This window comes from Anomaloglossus baeobatrachus, chromosome 10, assembly GCF_048569485.1.
Source record: "Anomaloglossus baeobatrachus isolate aAnoBae1 chromosome 10, aAnoBae1.hap1, whole genome shotgun sequence".
Lineage (NCBI taxonomy): Eukaryota > Metazoa > Chordata > Amphibia > Anura > Aromobatidae > Anomaloglossus > Anomaloglossus baeobatrachus.
Window position 1 is genome coordinate 168,545,056 of NC_134362.1, and position 17,059 is coordinate 168,562,114.

The window sequence follows — 17,059 nt, forward strand, 5'->3', positions numbered from 1 at the left end:
TGTGTGATATGGGGGTGCAGGCTGTATGGGGAGCAGGATGTGTGAGATATGCGGGGGTAGTGTGTGTGATATGGGGGTGCAGGCTGTATGAGGAGCAGGGTGTGTGAGATATGCGGGTGTAGTGTGTGTGATATGGGGGTGCAGGCTGTATGGGGAGCAGGATGTGTGACATATGGGGGTGTAGTGTGTGTGTGTGTGATGGACCCGTGGAAGCACCCCTAGTGGTGTGAAACGGTGCCGTTGCCCAGCGTGCTCCCTCCCCCCTTTTGTATGCATGAATGAAGCATGAATAAAAGCAATGTTTTATCGGTGCGTGCTGCCAGCCTATTTCATTGATGATAAAAATATAGCATCTGCCCAACAATGGTATCATTAAAAACATCAGCTCAAGACGCAAAAATTAAGTCATCACTGAGCCATAGATCCCGAAAAATGAGAGCACTACGGTTTTTGGAAAATGGCGCAAAAAATGTGCAACTTTTTTTGGACAAACGTCTGATTTTTTTTAACCCCTTAGATAACAGTAAACCTTTACATGTTTAGTGTCAACAAACTCGCACCGAACTGAGGCATCACAGCGACACCCACACAACAGTTTTACCATATAGTGAACACGGTGAATAAAATATCCTAAAAACAATCTTGCAATCACACTTTCTTTTAAAATTCTTCCGCACTTGGAATTTGTTTGCCATTTTCCAGCACACTATATGATAAAATTTATGGTTTCATTTAAAAGAGCAACACGTCCCGCAAAAAATAAGCCCTTATGTGGCAAGATTGACGGAAAAATAAAAAAGTTACGGCTCTTCAAAGAAGGGCGCAAAAAACAAAAATGGAAAATCGCCCGGGGGTGAAGGGGTTAATGAGATGGGATGGTTTTACGAATATTATTCATAAGGAAAGACAGTGTGGGGGGCATAATTCATGGTGGAGGAATGGTGCAGTGGTCATAGTATATGAGTGGGGCAGTGTGGAGGCCATGTATCATAAGGGGGACAATGCGGGGTCACTTTTTTGTCAGGGAGCATAGTGGGGGAATTATTTTTTTCAGGTGCACAGTATACGGGTTATTTAGTGCACAGTATACGGGTTATTTAGTGCACAGTATACGGGTTATTTAGTGCACAGTATGTATGGATATTTTTTATTTAGGTGTAATAATGACACTAATTTTTTAGGGCATCATGTTATGATAAGTTGTGGAAAACCAGAGAAGATGGAAGTGTGCTGAGACGAGCTGTGGATGTCCAAGGTCATCATGGCGTCTGGACCAGATGAAGAAGAATGGGATGAGACCATTACAATCTGAGAAGTCACCAATAAGGTACCTGGATCTAAGGGACCATTTATACTGGACAATCGCCTCCTTTAAAGGGAATCTGTCACCAGGATTTGCTCCCCCATGTGAGAGCAGGATAATGTAGAGACAGAGACCCTGATTCCAGCGACGTGTCACTTACTGAACTGTTTTCTGTCATTTTGATAAAATCAATGTTTTCTCTGCTGCAGATAAAAGCTCATGAATATGCTGGACTACCTGGCATCAGGCCAAGTAGTCCTGTAATTATAATCTGCTGCTGATTAATCAGTGATTTCATCAAAACTACACTAAGCACCCCAGTAATGACACATTGCTGGAATCAGGATCTCTGCCCCTATGTTATGCTGCTCTCAGATTAGAGGGAAAATACCTGCTGTCAGATTCCCTTTAAATGATCATTGACCATTTGATTATATGAAGCTGATTGGCAGTTTAATGGCCTGTGACTGCAGACATGTAAATCCTCATTGCATGCGCACAGCGAGCTGTCAGGGTTTTCCAGTGCCGGCGGTGAGAGCGGCCGTCATGTGACCACAAGTGTGCGATTTGCATACTTCTAGCCACATCGGCATGAGGCTTTAGACTGACTTACTGGTAGGGGCAGCATGAACCCCAACTACGGCCCTGCCGCTACACTTAACTGTATCATTGTGCGCATGCACGCTGCAATTTGTTTTCCCAGACCACTCGATCCAAGAACAAAATTGAACATAACCACGGCCTCATTGATAACATTGGTCCGAGTGCGATCCGATGTTTTGTCAGATCACACTCGGGCCAAAAATACGGGTGTCTACACAAGCTCTGAGCTGAAACGCAAGCTACGCCTCTGGTGAGGACATGTTTTTATTTTTTTTAATCAATGAGTAAACGGTGGCCAGAAGTCTATGGGGGTGCATTATACTATATGGAGGATTATGGTGTGTGCATTATACTATATGGAGGATTATGGTGTGTGCATTATACTATATGGAGGATTATAGGGTGTGCATTATACTATATGGAGGATTATAGGGTGTGCATTATACTATACGGAGGATTATAGGGGTGTGCATTATACTATATGGAGGAATATGGGGTGTGCATTTATATGGAGGATTATGGAGTGTGCATTTTGCTACAGTATATGGAGGATTATGGTGTGTGCATTATACTATATGGAGGATTATGGAGTGTGCATTATACTATATGGAGGATTATGGAGTGTGCATTATACTGTATGGAGGACTATGGGATGTGTATTATCTTAAATCGAGGACTGTGGGATGTGTATTATATGGAGGACTATGTGAAGTGTATTATAATACATGGAGGACTATGAGAGGTGCATTCTAATATATGAAGGTTTATGTGGGACCCTTTATACTATATGGAAGGGTATGTGGGGGTCAATATAGTGTTTGGAGAACTATATATGAAGGGGACAAAGATAAAGCATGGCATGGGAAGGTTTTGTGCTGAGGAAAAGAAGCTCTTTCCCTCAGCACCTCAGCATCCAGCTTTCTCATGCTCTTATATCATGGGAAAGCTGGGTGCTGAGGGAAAGATGTATAGCAGAGCATGGGAAAGCTGGGTGCTGAGGGAATGATGTATAGCAGAGCATGGGAAAGCTGGGTGCTGAGGGAATGATGTATAGCAGAGCATGGGAAAGCTGGGTTCTGAGGGAAAGATGTATAGTAGAGCGTGGGAAAGCTGGGTGCTGAGGGAAAAATGTATAGCAGAGCATGGGAAAGCTGGGTGCTGAGGGAAAGATGTATAGTAGAGCATGGGAAAGCTGGGTGCTGAGGGAAAGATGTATAGCAGAGCATGGGGAAGGTACATGATGAGGACAAGATGTAAAGCAGAACATAGGAAAGCTGCTGATAGAAAAAGATTTCAGATCATGGGAAACCTGGGTGCTGAAGGAAAGAGCCAAGTGTCAGCGACACTATCCCATACCCCGAGTGTCAGTGTACGTAGAGGGGGGGCCCAGGTCCAAACTTTGCACCGGGGCCCTTCAAACTCTAGTTACGCCACTGGACTGCAGAATTATATGGAGAGCAGCATCCGATTCATTATCTGCGAGACCCAGCTCTGTAGGGAAAATAGCGGCTTCACCAGGTCCTGCTACTAAGAGCAATAAATAGGCCTGAGCTGTAATACTGGACACAGCCGTGACTACATCTTATATGGTCGTGTTACACAATCTACAAGTGCACAAAGATATTACACATTCAACACGCGAAACGTGGGCGTGTGCACCCCCAAATGCCAGGGCTGAATTTTAGTCCCAGTCCGGCCCTGCGTATCGCCACTTGCGGTGTTGCGGCTATGTGGATGGAGCCGCCGCTGCACAATGTTCACAACTGGGGCTGGTGGTAATTGCAGCCTGGATGTTAGGCCCTTCGCAAGCAGGGCCAGACCCCAGAGGATAGGTGTTGCAGGTGGGTGTTGAAAGAAGGTAGGCCATAATGGGAGTTTGGTGTAACTGGTTCTTTTTGCTCACTGCACGCTGGTAACTGGTCACCCGAGACTGGCTGGTCTTAACCGCAGGTACCCTTAGTCTCAGTGTCGGTTTAGTGACCTGGTGGCTTCTTTCCCCTGCACTTGTCTTTGGTTGGTGGGTCCCCGTGGCGTAGAGCGGCTGGGGGTCCCCTCCTGGTTGTCTTCTTCAGCAGTCCGTATGACGATAGCGTGAACCCTGTGGGGTTGGAGTCTCTTATCCTGTCCCCGATTCTCCCTTTGCTACTGAGTCCCGAACTTCAAGGTTAGTGAGGTCCTTGATGGTCCCCTAACTGTGCAGATTTTATCAGGTCTGCCTGGAGTTTTTGCCTGACCTAGGATTCTGTACCCCATTGATGCATAGTTCCGGGAGTACTCCACCGGCAACTAACCGCCTAGGCCCTCAGGTCACTTCTTCACTGTCTCCTCTGTCTGACTCCTCACCGTCCGCCCCTCCCACCTGGTTGTCTAGTGGACTGGTATGGCTCCACCTCTAGGCGGCCATCCATTGGTCCGACCCTAGCCTTATACCATTCTATGGGAGATACCTGAGGAAAAACTGGGATTTTCTGGAGTGTTTGTGTGTTACCGGCACTGGTTTTCTGGATCCCTAGGGAGTATGCCCTGCATCCCGGTGGGGATGCAGTTCCTTGTAGCTCACTGATGGCTTCAAGGGCACTACATTCCCCCTTGGTTAATTCCAGCACGTCCTCGGGCTGCAAGTGATACAGGTTACACTTTTTATTTTTCACGCATAACATAACAGGTCTTCCCACTCAGGGAAGGTTCAGACTTTAACGTTTCATAAACTGGAGTACCCCTTTCCCTTCACCCACCACCCAAAAGTCCTGCTCCCAGAACCCTCTCGGAGGAAGGTCAGCGGTCTCTTTGGTGACCAGGTCTCGGCCTACTCCACCGCAGACCTTTCCTCCCATCTTCCTCTGCTTGGAGGCGGTGTTAACAGGGTCCACTGGTTAGGGTGTACTGTGGTGATGCACAATTGGTGCAACTTTTTACATTTAATGTTTTTGGCTGCTGCCAGTCCTGCAGCCTGGGTCAATTTTTATCAACTCAAAACTTTTCAGCACACATTTATCTGGAACAGTCAACAATAAACAAACAAGCGGTAGTGCAACGGGTCATAGCTACCAAGGTGTTGGAAAAGGGGCCATCTGGTTCGTTTGGCCTCCTGGGATCAGCATTTTTTAGTGTTTAAGAGTGGAAAATATCAAACGTTTTATTTTTTTTATATTTTGCTCAATTAAAAACAAATAATAATATTTAAGCAAAACATTAAAACATTAATACTTCACATCTTTTCAGTTGACTTTTTCTTTTTGTTGGACGACACCTTCCCTTGAAGGCACATGTCACCCGGTTTAGCCGAGTCCAGTTCAATCCTGTTCATAACGCCAGGAAAAAGGGTTGTGTCGCCCAGGGTTATGGGGTACTCGGTCCCGGGCGGTGTATAACTGAGAAATGTCACTCTGGTGGCCGGTTCCGTGCCCTGGGCCCTTTTTGAACCAAAGAAGAAAAACCGAACAATATGGTCACTTCATATATCTTTATTAATGTAAAAATACACACAAATAAATAAAATAAATATTAAAAGACACAAAGCTGTGAACTGGAAAAACGGCGTCAAAAACCTGCATATCATGTGATAACAATATTAATTAATCATAGTTTCTCAGACAAGTACAATAGGACAGAGGGTAGTATATGGGAATTCAGAGGCTATGTGCGTAGTAAACAATAAATTATATATGTATATATATGTATAGAATAAAGTGTCAAGTGCAAAAGGTTTATAGCAGCAGTAATATCACAATGGAACTATCATCAGTAAAATTTACAAAATATATATAGTTTATAATCAGAAACATTACAGCTGCTGACACATTATAAGCATATTATGCATGAATTCCACAAACTACTAAGCCAATGGCCTAAAAAAGCAGGTGAGATATAGGAGGAGGGCGGCTCAGATATTAATGGCCAGAGGAGAAAAAGGTATACTCAAGTCTGTATAGCATTGAGCAAGTGTCAGAATCGACACAGTAAAGGTCAATAGAAATATTAAGCAATAATATAAAGCACTAATGTAATTACCAATGGCCACGGAGCACGACCACCTCCTGTTATGCGACGCCTGCCCCGACGCGCGCACGTTTCGTAGCGACTTCCTCAAGGGGGTGGAGTCATTACGAGATGCCTAAGCTTAAGTGTATACACGCGACCAATAAGCGCAAAGATTGTGCGCATGCGTCTTAGATCGTACTCGTAAGAGGTCACGTGGGGAAGGTGTCAGCGAGTGTCATGGCTGAACCATCCAATCATTGGTTAGAGACAGGGAGATGGACATGAAGATACAACAGGGTAGTATAGTCACAAGCGGGACATAGGAAATAGCATAAGTAATAACACCTTAGTTCATCCGGACAGATTTTACGTGCACTATAACATAGCAAGCATAATTGAATCTTAATATATAGAAAAATTGCAGTTCATCTTTTAATGAAAACATCATGATATTATTGTGATTGGTCAGCATATATCACGTGATAAACACGTCATATACTAGGCGGGCACATGCCATATATGTCAAATAAGATGTAAAATAGTCCGTGTACGTCATCCAGTGGGTAGGTGGAAACGGAAAATTACGTGTAGATGGCAATGGAATAAGGATAGTGTGAACAAGCAAATAGAACAGGTATCTCATAAGAGGAGGGGACTAGCAAGGAAAATAGTATCACATCATAGCTGGAGGAATAAATTACCGGACATATGCCCACGTGATTAATACGTCACAGGCTAAATAAAAAGCATGCCGTACGTATCAGATAAACTGTGCATATCCTATATGGACAAAGTGAAACCTCATATAAAGAATATATATGTTTTATATTAATAACTGGTGCAATTAGGCCTGCATATAGAAGGTCAGGTGAAGTAAACGCGAAAACGCATAATAACGAGATTAGTGGAGAGATGCAAAAATATATATAATTATCTAATGAAATCATTCATATATAAATAAATAAATAAAATAGAATAGAATAGAGTGGATAAAATAGAGTGTATATGAAACCAATAAAATGATGAAATTGAAATTAGTGCTTGGACATATGAACATATGACTGGTAATGAATATAAATAAATAAATAAATAAATATAATATATATAACATGTAAGGTAAGGGGGGGGGGGAGGAGAAAAGGGGGGGGGGGAAACCTGTATGGTCAAGGCACATCCAGCTAAATACATTTCAATGGATATAAAGTGGAGCGTCAACATCAGGGCCAAGGAGTAACAGCGCTCATCCCTATGTGATAGTGTGGGACAGTGGGGGAGGGAAGTGGCAATCGGAGGAAGTGAAAGGGAAGAGCGCACATTAATCCAAGGCCCAAGGTTGAAACACACCGAACCAAGGGAGCACATACCACAATTCGAACTGATGAATTAATATACATATGTGCACGCATATATATACACACATATATATACATATATATATGCGCGCACCCATACACATGCAAAATGAATAACACACAATCAAGCAAGCATAGTGTCACTAGCAATAAGAGAATAAATCCCAGTAGTTATACTACCACTAAAACCAGCACTAAAATTGCGGTGCATAAAGAAGAATCAATCTGATAGATCATTCAGTCCATTCCAGAGATAGTCCAGACGTAATGTTGTATTTCCGAATAATTATCCAATTTCCCCAACATGTATACATACAGCAAACTCGAATATTCTCAATCGTATATAATCAGAAGTGCTAAACTGAATAAGAAAATAAGAAATATAGAAATTAAAAACCAAAATGGATTAAAATCAATTAAAACCATATAACATGATGGAAAACGATATAGACTCACTAGTGGTCACAAAAAGGGGACAAAGCTGAGATTCTCATTGAGTCCCAGGGGGGAAACCGTGTTCAGAGTCCATATCCACTTGGCCTCAAGTCTTGCTAGTTGTTTTTTAACATTCCCACCTCTTATGTGGGGGCGAATATGATCTATCCCCCTCACCAAAAATTGTGAAGCATCACAATTATGGTGAAGTTTGAAATGTTTCGGGATAGTCTTTAAAGTGGATATGTCAACAATGTCTTTAGCTGCCAAAATTCCGTTTACATGTTCGCGTGTTCTGACCTTAAGTTGGCGAGAGGTGAGCCCAACGTAAATCAGTCCACATGGACACGTGGCATAGTATACAACAGCCTTAGTGGTACATGTGATGGAATGTGTAATATTAAAGATCCTATTGGCCTTTGAATCAGTAAATGTTTTGGCCTTAATAATATTCACACATGCAACACAATTCCCACAAGGAGAGCAACCCCAAGGTGGACGATACTGGTCAAGGAAGGTGATAGATCTGTTGGTGTAATGACTTTGAACTAATCTATCACGTAAATTAGTCGACCTCCTGAAGGTAATGTTGGGTCTAGTATTAAGGTACTGGGAGAACACTGGATCTGTAGTCAATATTGGCCAAAATCTCTCAAGACAAGAGTACAGGGAGGAATATTGTGAATTAAATTTTGTAATAAACCTCACCTTGTTGTTTGTAATTTTGCATGGTTCAGAATTATATAATAAGTTCTGTCTTGGAGTAGATTTGGCTCTATTAAATGCCTTTTTAATTAGTCTGCGACTATAACCCCTCTCATGAAATCTCTCGCTGAGTTCAGCAGACTGTTTGATGAAGTCCATATCACCTGAACAAATCCTGCGTAACCGCAGGAATTGTCCAACGGGAATCGACTTAATCAAAGCTGGGGGGTGCGAAGAATCAGCATGTAAGAGGGAATTAGTCGCAGTCTTTTTACGGAAAAGGTCAGTATGAAGGTAATTGGAATTGTCACGTTTCACAATAACATCAAGGAATTCAACAGAATTCCGATCAGCCTGATAAGTAAGATGGATGTTATAGTCATTTATATTCGGTGTATAACTGAGAAATGTCACTCTGGTGGCCGTTGCCCGGTTCCGTGCCCTGGTCCCTTTTTGTAAAGGTGGATATTTACAGGGGATTAGAATAGTGTTCACTTGTGACGCCACTTGCAGTGTTGCGGCTATGTGTATGGAGCCACCGCTGCACAATGACCACTGCTGGGGCTGGTGTTAATGGCAGCCTGGATGGTAAGCCCTCCGCAAGCAGGCCCGGGCCCCAGAGGGTAGGATTTGTGACAGATGTTAGAAGAAGGGAGTCCACACCAAAGTTCAGTGCAACTGGTTTTTACTCACTGCTGATGGTAACTGGTTAGCCAAAGCCGGCTGGTTTCACCTCCAGGTTCTCTTGTTTCCAGTGCCAGTTAGTAATCTGGTGCCTTCTTCCCCTGCACCTGTCTCTGGTTAGTGGGTCCTCGTGGCGTAGAGCAACTGGGGGTCCCCATCTGGTGGTGTTGTTGCACTGCTGTCCACCTGACGGTAGTGTGAACCCTGTGGGGTTGGAGTCTCTGGTCCTGTCCCGGATTCTCCCTTTGCTACTAAGTCTTCGGATTCTTAGGGTCAGCAAGGTCCTTGATGGTCCCATTGCTGTGCAGGTGTTAACAAGCCTGCCTGGAGCTTCTGCTTGTCCTAGGGTCCTGTACCCCGTCGGTGCGTAGTTCCGGGAGTACTCCATCGTACTCCACCGGCAACTACTCTCCTGAGCTCCAGGTTACTGCTCACTACTGGACAGTCACTTCCCGTTCACCTTCTCTCCTTCACCTCCACTGTCTTACTACTACTACTACTACTGTCTTCTTCTGTCCACAGTCGGCCCCTCCTACCGGGTCCTACCTAGACGATCGATGCTGCAGGGAGTGGGGAAAGGTGAGTATAAACGTTTATTTTTTGTGTGCCATAGAATACAGGCCATATACCAGGATGGGGGTATATGAGCAGGATGGCAGTATATAGCAGGATGGGGGGTATATAAGCAGGATGGGGTTATGTGAGCAGGATGGGGGTTATATGAGCAGGATGGGGGGTATATAGCAGGATGGGGGTATATACAGTAGCAGGATAGGGGGTATATGAGCAGGATGGGGGTATATGAGCAGGATGGGGGGTATATGAACAGGATGGGGGGTATATGAGCAGGATGGTGGTATATAGCAGGATGGGGGTATATGAGTAGGATGGGGGTATATAGCAGGATGGGGGGTATTTATCCGGATGGGGGTATTTATCCGGATGGGTGTATTTATCAGGATGGGGGTATATATCAGGATGGGGGCTATACCAGGATGAGGGACATATATACAAGGATGCAGATCATATACAAGGCAGGAGGATCATTACCAGGATGCGGCACCTTAGTAGAGAATTTGGGGACATTACCCCCATAACAGTGTCAGCAGCAGATCCTCGCCCCATTACAGTGTGTCTTGACCACATTTTTTGCTTAAAATTTTATTTTCCTATTTTCCTCCTCTGAAACCAGGGTGCGTCTTATAGTCCGATGCGTCTTATAGTCCGATGCGTCTTATAGTCCGATGCGTCTTATAGTCCGAAAATACGGTATTTGGTCAGTATTTTACCTCAGTGTTTGTAGCCCAAACCAGGAGTGGAACAATCACAGGAAAAGTATAATAGAAACACGGGCACCACTTCTGCATTATTCTCCCACTCCTGGATTTGGCTACAAATACTGATGTAAGATACTGACCGCGTTTGGGGGGCACTTTTGTTGTAATCAAATTTTATGGCTGCAATGAAAGGGGAATCTAGGGGCTTCAATAGGAGGAAAATTATTTGGTAAGGGCTGTAAAGTTGTGAAATATGCTCTTCTGTGTCCCAGCTGAATATTTTTATTTATTATTATTAATTTATTTTTTTGGGGGGCGGGGCCCAATTAGAAATTCTGCTATGGGGCCTTATGATTTCTATGTACGCTCCTGTATATATTACAGTGCCTTGAAAAAGTATTTGACCCCCCCCCATTCAAGTACATGTTATGCCAGACACAGACCTTGTATAATAGTAGTGATAAAAAGATGCCCTACACTGTTAATTACTTAAAGAGTCTTCTGCTAAGCTCTACAGACCAACCCCCACCTAATTCTGCTACACCCTCCCTCCTCGCTTCTCTTATTCTCTTGGGACATTCTCTTGGGATTATCTTCCTGGCAGATAATCACAGTTTAGGTCCTATTCCTTACATCGTGCTTACTGGTCGGACTTGTACAAATTAGATACCTTTCGGTCATTACCTTTAAATTATTATATCGCCAAAGGGCACAGTAGGCATATACAGTGCCTTGCGAAAGTATTCTGACCCTTGAATTTTTCAACCTTTCCCAGATTTCAGGCTTCAAACATAAAGATAAAAATGTTAATGTTCTGGTGAAGAATCAACAACAAGTGGACATGTGGCGCCCCAGGACCTGGTCGCCACAACAGCATTGCCCTCCCAAAGGGTTAATGCTGAGCCTAGAGTTAATTGGGAAGTCTATTGGCCAGTAAGTTTAACATCCAACGCAGTTCTCCCTCCGGCCAGCAGGGGGAGCTCTGAACCTGGAATTCCAGGGAGCATTCCTTAAGTCCGACCTGAGGGAGGAAGTAGTGTTCAGTCTGTAGAGAGAAGTGATAGCAAGCAGACGCAGAGTGTGCTGTCCTGTGGATCTGGGGCCTAGAGCTGGAGCAGCTTGGCCCAGGGAAGCAGGAGTAGCAGAGAGGCACAGAAGAGACTCGGACATCGGAGTCTGTGGCCACCAGGGCCTAAAATACTTCCTGGTAGCCGAATCCGAAGGGCAGGAGAGCTGCAAGCACCTGGCCCATAAACAGCCCGAAGGTACAGCTGCCTCATCAGGGCCCGGTGTGGACTCCAGCAGAGAAGCACCAGAGAGGGCCTGCGCAGCCTACCACAGAGGGAAAGTACTTCCAGGCCGACCGGATCCCCTTCACCACCTGTGACGGTCTCCCAGGACTGGACTGTTCTTAAAGTAAAAGAGGAGGAGGTAAAAAGACTGTTGTTTGTGCCTGTTTCTTTCATTGCCTGTCGGCCCTGCACCGTGTTATCCACACAACACCATAGACTTTCACGAGCACCAACAGTGTCACCGGGGCATGGCTCCACCTGTGGGGAGCAGTACCACCATTGCTGCCATATCATCACCCCGGAGGCCTCACACAGCAGCGGCGGCTTAATAGCCGCAAACCACAGGTGGCGTCACGAAACAAATACTTTAATTGCTCCCAAGTCACCAGCCATATTTAAACTGACACCCACCAGGGCCACTGAGTCGGGCCCCGCCACCACTGACAACCCCCAGACTGGTCCGGCCCGGCACCAGGTGTCCCATAGCCCTGGGGTGGGCGAGTCAGACACAATTGTGAAGTTGAACGACATTTATTGCTTATTTTTGTAAAAATTAAATAACTGAAAATTGGGGCGTGCAATATTATTCATCCGCTGTAAGTTAATACTTTGTAGCGCCACTGTCGCGGGCGGAGGAGGGGACGCTGCGCTCTCCCACTGCTCGGGTCCGGCTGCTGCTGCCGCTGCTGCTCGGTGATGGCTCGAGCGGTGGGCCGGATCCCGGGGACTCGAGCGGCGTTCCTCGCCCGTGAGTGAAAAGGGGGTTTTGATTGTGGGGATTTGATTTCTGTCCGTGACGCCACCCACGGTTGTGGTGATATTGGTGACACCACCGCTGCTCTAGACGGGAATCCCGGGAGCGGTGACAAGGAGCAGCTTTGTTGTTAGTTCTCCCCTCCGTGGGTAGGGGGTTGGTTGTCCTGAGACCCGGTGATGGGGTAGGGATGGATGACAGGCGGGTTACAGGGCCTGGTGAGCTGCAGGGTCGCGGGGGCAGCGCTGTGCCGCACGGCACGGTGGTACTCACTCAGCCAATGATGAGGACACAGTTCTCGGTAAAACACACGGCTGGATGGACGGGTCCCACAGACGGCTGCGGTGTTGTTTCTCCCGGCAGGTTGATGGTGACTGCCTTTCCCTGCACTTATGTAGTGTAACGGTTCCAATGGGTTCCCACCGGTAACCCGCTCCCCAGCTTGGATGGGTGCTGAAGGAGCCCCTTTTGCCCGCAGGCTCTGGCCCTGGGAACTTTAGCCTTGGCGGTGACTGTGTTTCCCTCTCTCGGTTGGACGGTTGCCTTCTGTCGGGACTTGGCTGCTGGGAAACCGAGGAGGTTCCCTTTGCTAACGGATTTGGCAAATTCACGGCGACACCTAGTCTTGCCGGGGTCCGTAAGCCCCTGCCGGATGGTGGTGGCTTCTCTTTGGGTACCGGGCCGGTACCGCCGGGCCACCGCCCGTCCACGGTCCTTACGGTTAGCTCCAATAGGCCACTCCTGCAGACGGTCACCACCGTCTGCCAACCTTGCTGGACGTGCCCGGGCTCCAACCCGGACACCTGCAGTAGCTCAGCACACTTTTACTCGCTGCACTTAACTCTGCTCTGCACTCAAACTCTGCCTGAGCTAAACTGATTACAGTTTCCTACCTCCAGGACTGTGAACTCCTCGGTGGGCGGAGACCAACCGCCTGGCTCCACCCCCTGGTGTGGACATCAGCCCCTGGAGGAAGGCAACAAGGGTTTTGTGTCTGACTTAGGTGTGCCTGACCGAGAGTGTGGGGTGTGTAGGTGTTGTTCTCTGTGGCCCCTGGCTTGTCCAGGGCGCCACATTCCCCCTTAGTAAAATGCAGACCGTCAGCGGGCTGCCCGTCCATCACCGGTTTTATTTTCACAACTGGAAAAGATAACGGTAAAACAATGATTACAAGTAAAATAACATCTTCCCACATCTGGAGGTACTCTTACTTAAAACGTTGCGTAACGGTTACGGCTTCCGCTCTCTCCCACCCATACAACCTGGCCCTGATGCTGCCCCTAAGCAAACAGGCAGCACCTCTTGACCCCAGTCCAGCACAAGTTGCCCGAGCGGGTTCTGTCCTTTTCAGGGGACCCACGTCCATGGGGAACCCCTGAAACCCCCAGAGGATCGCCACCGGTTCCGGTGGTGGCTGGGCCCCAGCCTGCTCCACTGCGGGCCCTTCCTCCAATCCGCCTCTCCGGAGGCGGTAACGGTGAAAGCCTTAAAATAACATTTTTATTTACAGACCACAAGTTCGTGGTTGCCTTGCTAGTTCTCAGGCTTGTCCATAAGGAGTCCCTTATGCAAAAACTTGTAGACAGTCCCCACGGGGACAATGGTGCCGGCAACGACCGGTTTCAATCGGGCTGACAATCAGGTAAATCTTCGGTTAATCATTCACTTATCATTCTTTTGAAAACAGTTAAACGGTACTTTTTAACACATACGGAGTTCCCCTCTAAAGAGTAGTTTCCCGGTACCTAAGTGGGGGTCTACCTAGGTTGGGACGAGTGGACCTTCGAGGTCTGGTGTCAGTGGTGGCATGCAGTGGGGCAGAGGAAACCATCAGTTCCTCTTCCCTGCTATCGTGTGGGGCAGGCGGAGGCGTAGGGGAGCTGGGTACAGGTTCATCCCTGGGCACTGGCTCATGGTTGACCACTTCCATCACTTCCTCATCCACGGGTTGTGGAAACAGTATCACTGGAAGAATCACCGCGCCGTTCTGCGTAGGCCAGTCTGCTGGAAAATCACCCATCATGGTGTGGATTACCTCTTTTGCCTTCTCTGTCGGTCCGGGAAGCGGAGCCTCAGCCTCCACCCTCAATGCTGGTGGGCACCTTTTTAGATGGTCCCGGGAAACCGTGACCAGAGTTCCCCCCTGGTCACGACTGATCTGGTAAGCCTTCCCATTCTCCCATCCTGTGGGCTGTATGACATACGAGGTTTGCTCCCACTGATCATCCAGCTTGTGGGTTCTCCTTTTTCGTTTCAGTACCACATCTCCAGGCTGGAAAGGACCGGCAGACGCCTTCTGGTTAAAGCGCTGCTCCTGCTGTTCCCGGCTCCGACTCAAATTCTTTTCAACATACTCCTGGATTTGTTGGTACTGCACCCTCCGCCGGGTGTCCCATTCAGCTGTCGAAAGGAGTGCTTCTGGGGCTTCCAACCCCATGTCCAGATCCACCGGCAGCCGGCCGGGGCGAGCCCTCATCAAGTATGCTGGGGTGCATTTCGTTGAGCTGGACGGGATATTGTTGTACATATCGACCAGGTCAGGTAGCTTTTCCGGCCACAGGTTCTGCTCTTCTAGTGGCAGCGTCTTAAGGAGGCCCAGGACCAGGTGGTTCATCTTTTCACACATGCCGTTGGTTTGGGCGTGGTAAAGCGTGATCCGGATCTTCTTGCAGCTGTACAACTGGCAAAATTCCTGGAATACCTCCGCTTCAAAGGCCATGCCTTGGTCAGTAAGCACCTTCTCAGGGTATCCATGTGGTCGGTAGAAATAAGCCTGGAACGCTCTAGCGGCGGTGCGGCCGGTTAGGTCCTTGACTGGGACAACCACCATGAACCTTGAATAGTGGTCTACGATGGTTAGAGCGTAGGTGTACCCACTTCGGCTGGGGGTGAGCTTTACATGGTCCAGGGCGACCAGCTCCAGCGGCTGATGTGTAACGATCGGGTGTAGGGGCGCCTTCTGGCTGGCCTCGTCCTTCCTTCTCAGCGTACAAGGGCCACATTCCCGGCACCAGGCCTCCACAGATTCCCGCATTCCGCTCCAATAGAACCGCTCTCTCAACAGCATCTTTAGCTTCTTCCATCCGAAGTGTCCAGCGCCATCATGGTATGCCTGCAGGATGGTGGGCACATTAGCTTGGGGAATCACCAACTGGCGGATCTTCTCATGGGTCTTTGGGTTAATCAGCTCACGGTACAACTTCCCCTGGTGCAGATACAGCCGGGTTCGTTCCCGCCACAGGCGTTGAGCTTCGGCTGGGGCAGCGGGGTCTATCCCAACAGCACCTTGCTCCACTAGGATCTTGACTAGGTGGACAGCGGGCACTTGGTCCTGTGCTTCTTGCCACTCCTGGCTGGGCAGTGGGTCCAGGTTTACCAGTTGTTGATGGACATGCACCTTCTCAGTCGGCAGCCGATGAAATGCGGGCAACTCAACCTCCTCGAGGTCGTCATCCTCGGGCCCTTCTTCCGACAGGTGGGGCATGCGAGAGAGTGTATCGGCATTAACGTTGGTATGGCCGGCCCTGTATTTGATGGTGAAATCGTAATTGGCTAGCTTGGCCACCCACCGCTGCTTCAGCGCGCCTAGCTTGGCTGTATCCAGGTGGGTCAGCGGGTTATTATCCGTGAAAGCGGTAAACTTAGCTGCGGCCAGGTAATGGCAGAATCGCTCGGTGATAGCCCACACCAGTGCCAGGAACTCTAGTTTGAAAGAGCTGTAGTTCTCAGGGTTCCTCTCAGTCGGTCGGAGCTTTCGGCTAGCATAAGCAATCACTTTTTCCTTCCCGTCTTGGACCTGGGAGAGAACTGCCCCCAAGCCTACATTGCTAACATCGGTGTAGAGGATGAAGGGGCGGCTGTAATCAGGGTAGGCTAAGATTTCTTCTCCGGTCAGGGCCGCTCTCAGCTGGCGGAAGGATTCCTCATACCTTTCTTCCCACACCAGTGGGGCCCCTAGGGGCTTACCACCTTTGGTCTGTCCCACGAGGAGGTCTTGCATGGGGGCAGCCGTCTTCGTGTACCCCTTGATGAAGCGACGGTAATACCCCACCAAGCCCAGGAACTGCCTGTGACGGGGTATGCAACAGAGCAGTGAGGGACGTCAGGCCAAGGAACAATCCAAAGGGCTTTATTGGAACCACAAAGATGAAGCAGCAAACATAAATATAAATCCTTCAAATCTGCAAGGAGTCCACAACAGAAAAAACAAAAGATCCAGGGGCACCGCCTGGTATTCCGATGCCAGGGGAATTAGGGCAATGGTCCTTATGAGTTCCTTGAGTCCAACAGGTGAACAACAAAACACAATCCCACGTGGCCGCGGATCTCCAGTCTGTAACAGTCCACACACACAGACCCCAGGATCCAGCCTCAGCTATAGATCCTAGTCCTTCTCCAGCCGAGCTCCAACTAACTGCTCTAACATGTTCTTCTCTCCTGGGATCAGCCCCTTAGGTGGGCACACCTCCCCCTGGCCATTTGATGCATGAATGGACTTTAGACTGCTGGCTCTGTTCTGTTTTACCAAGTTGTAGATTGGAGAAGTCCCATGCTGAGAAGAACAATATATATATGCAACCCCCACCAAATCAATGACAATAGCTACTGCTGAAGCCTGATTGCAATATGATACAGGCTAGGGGGAAGGTATGGTCACTTACATCCCAAGACAT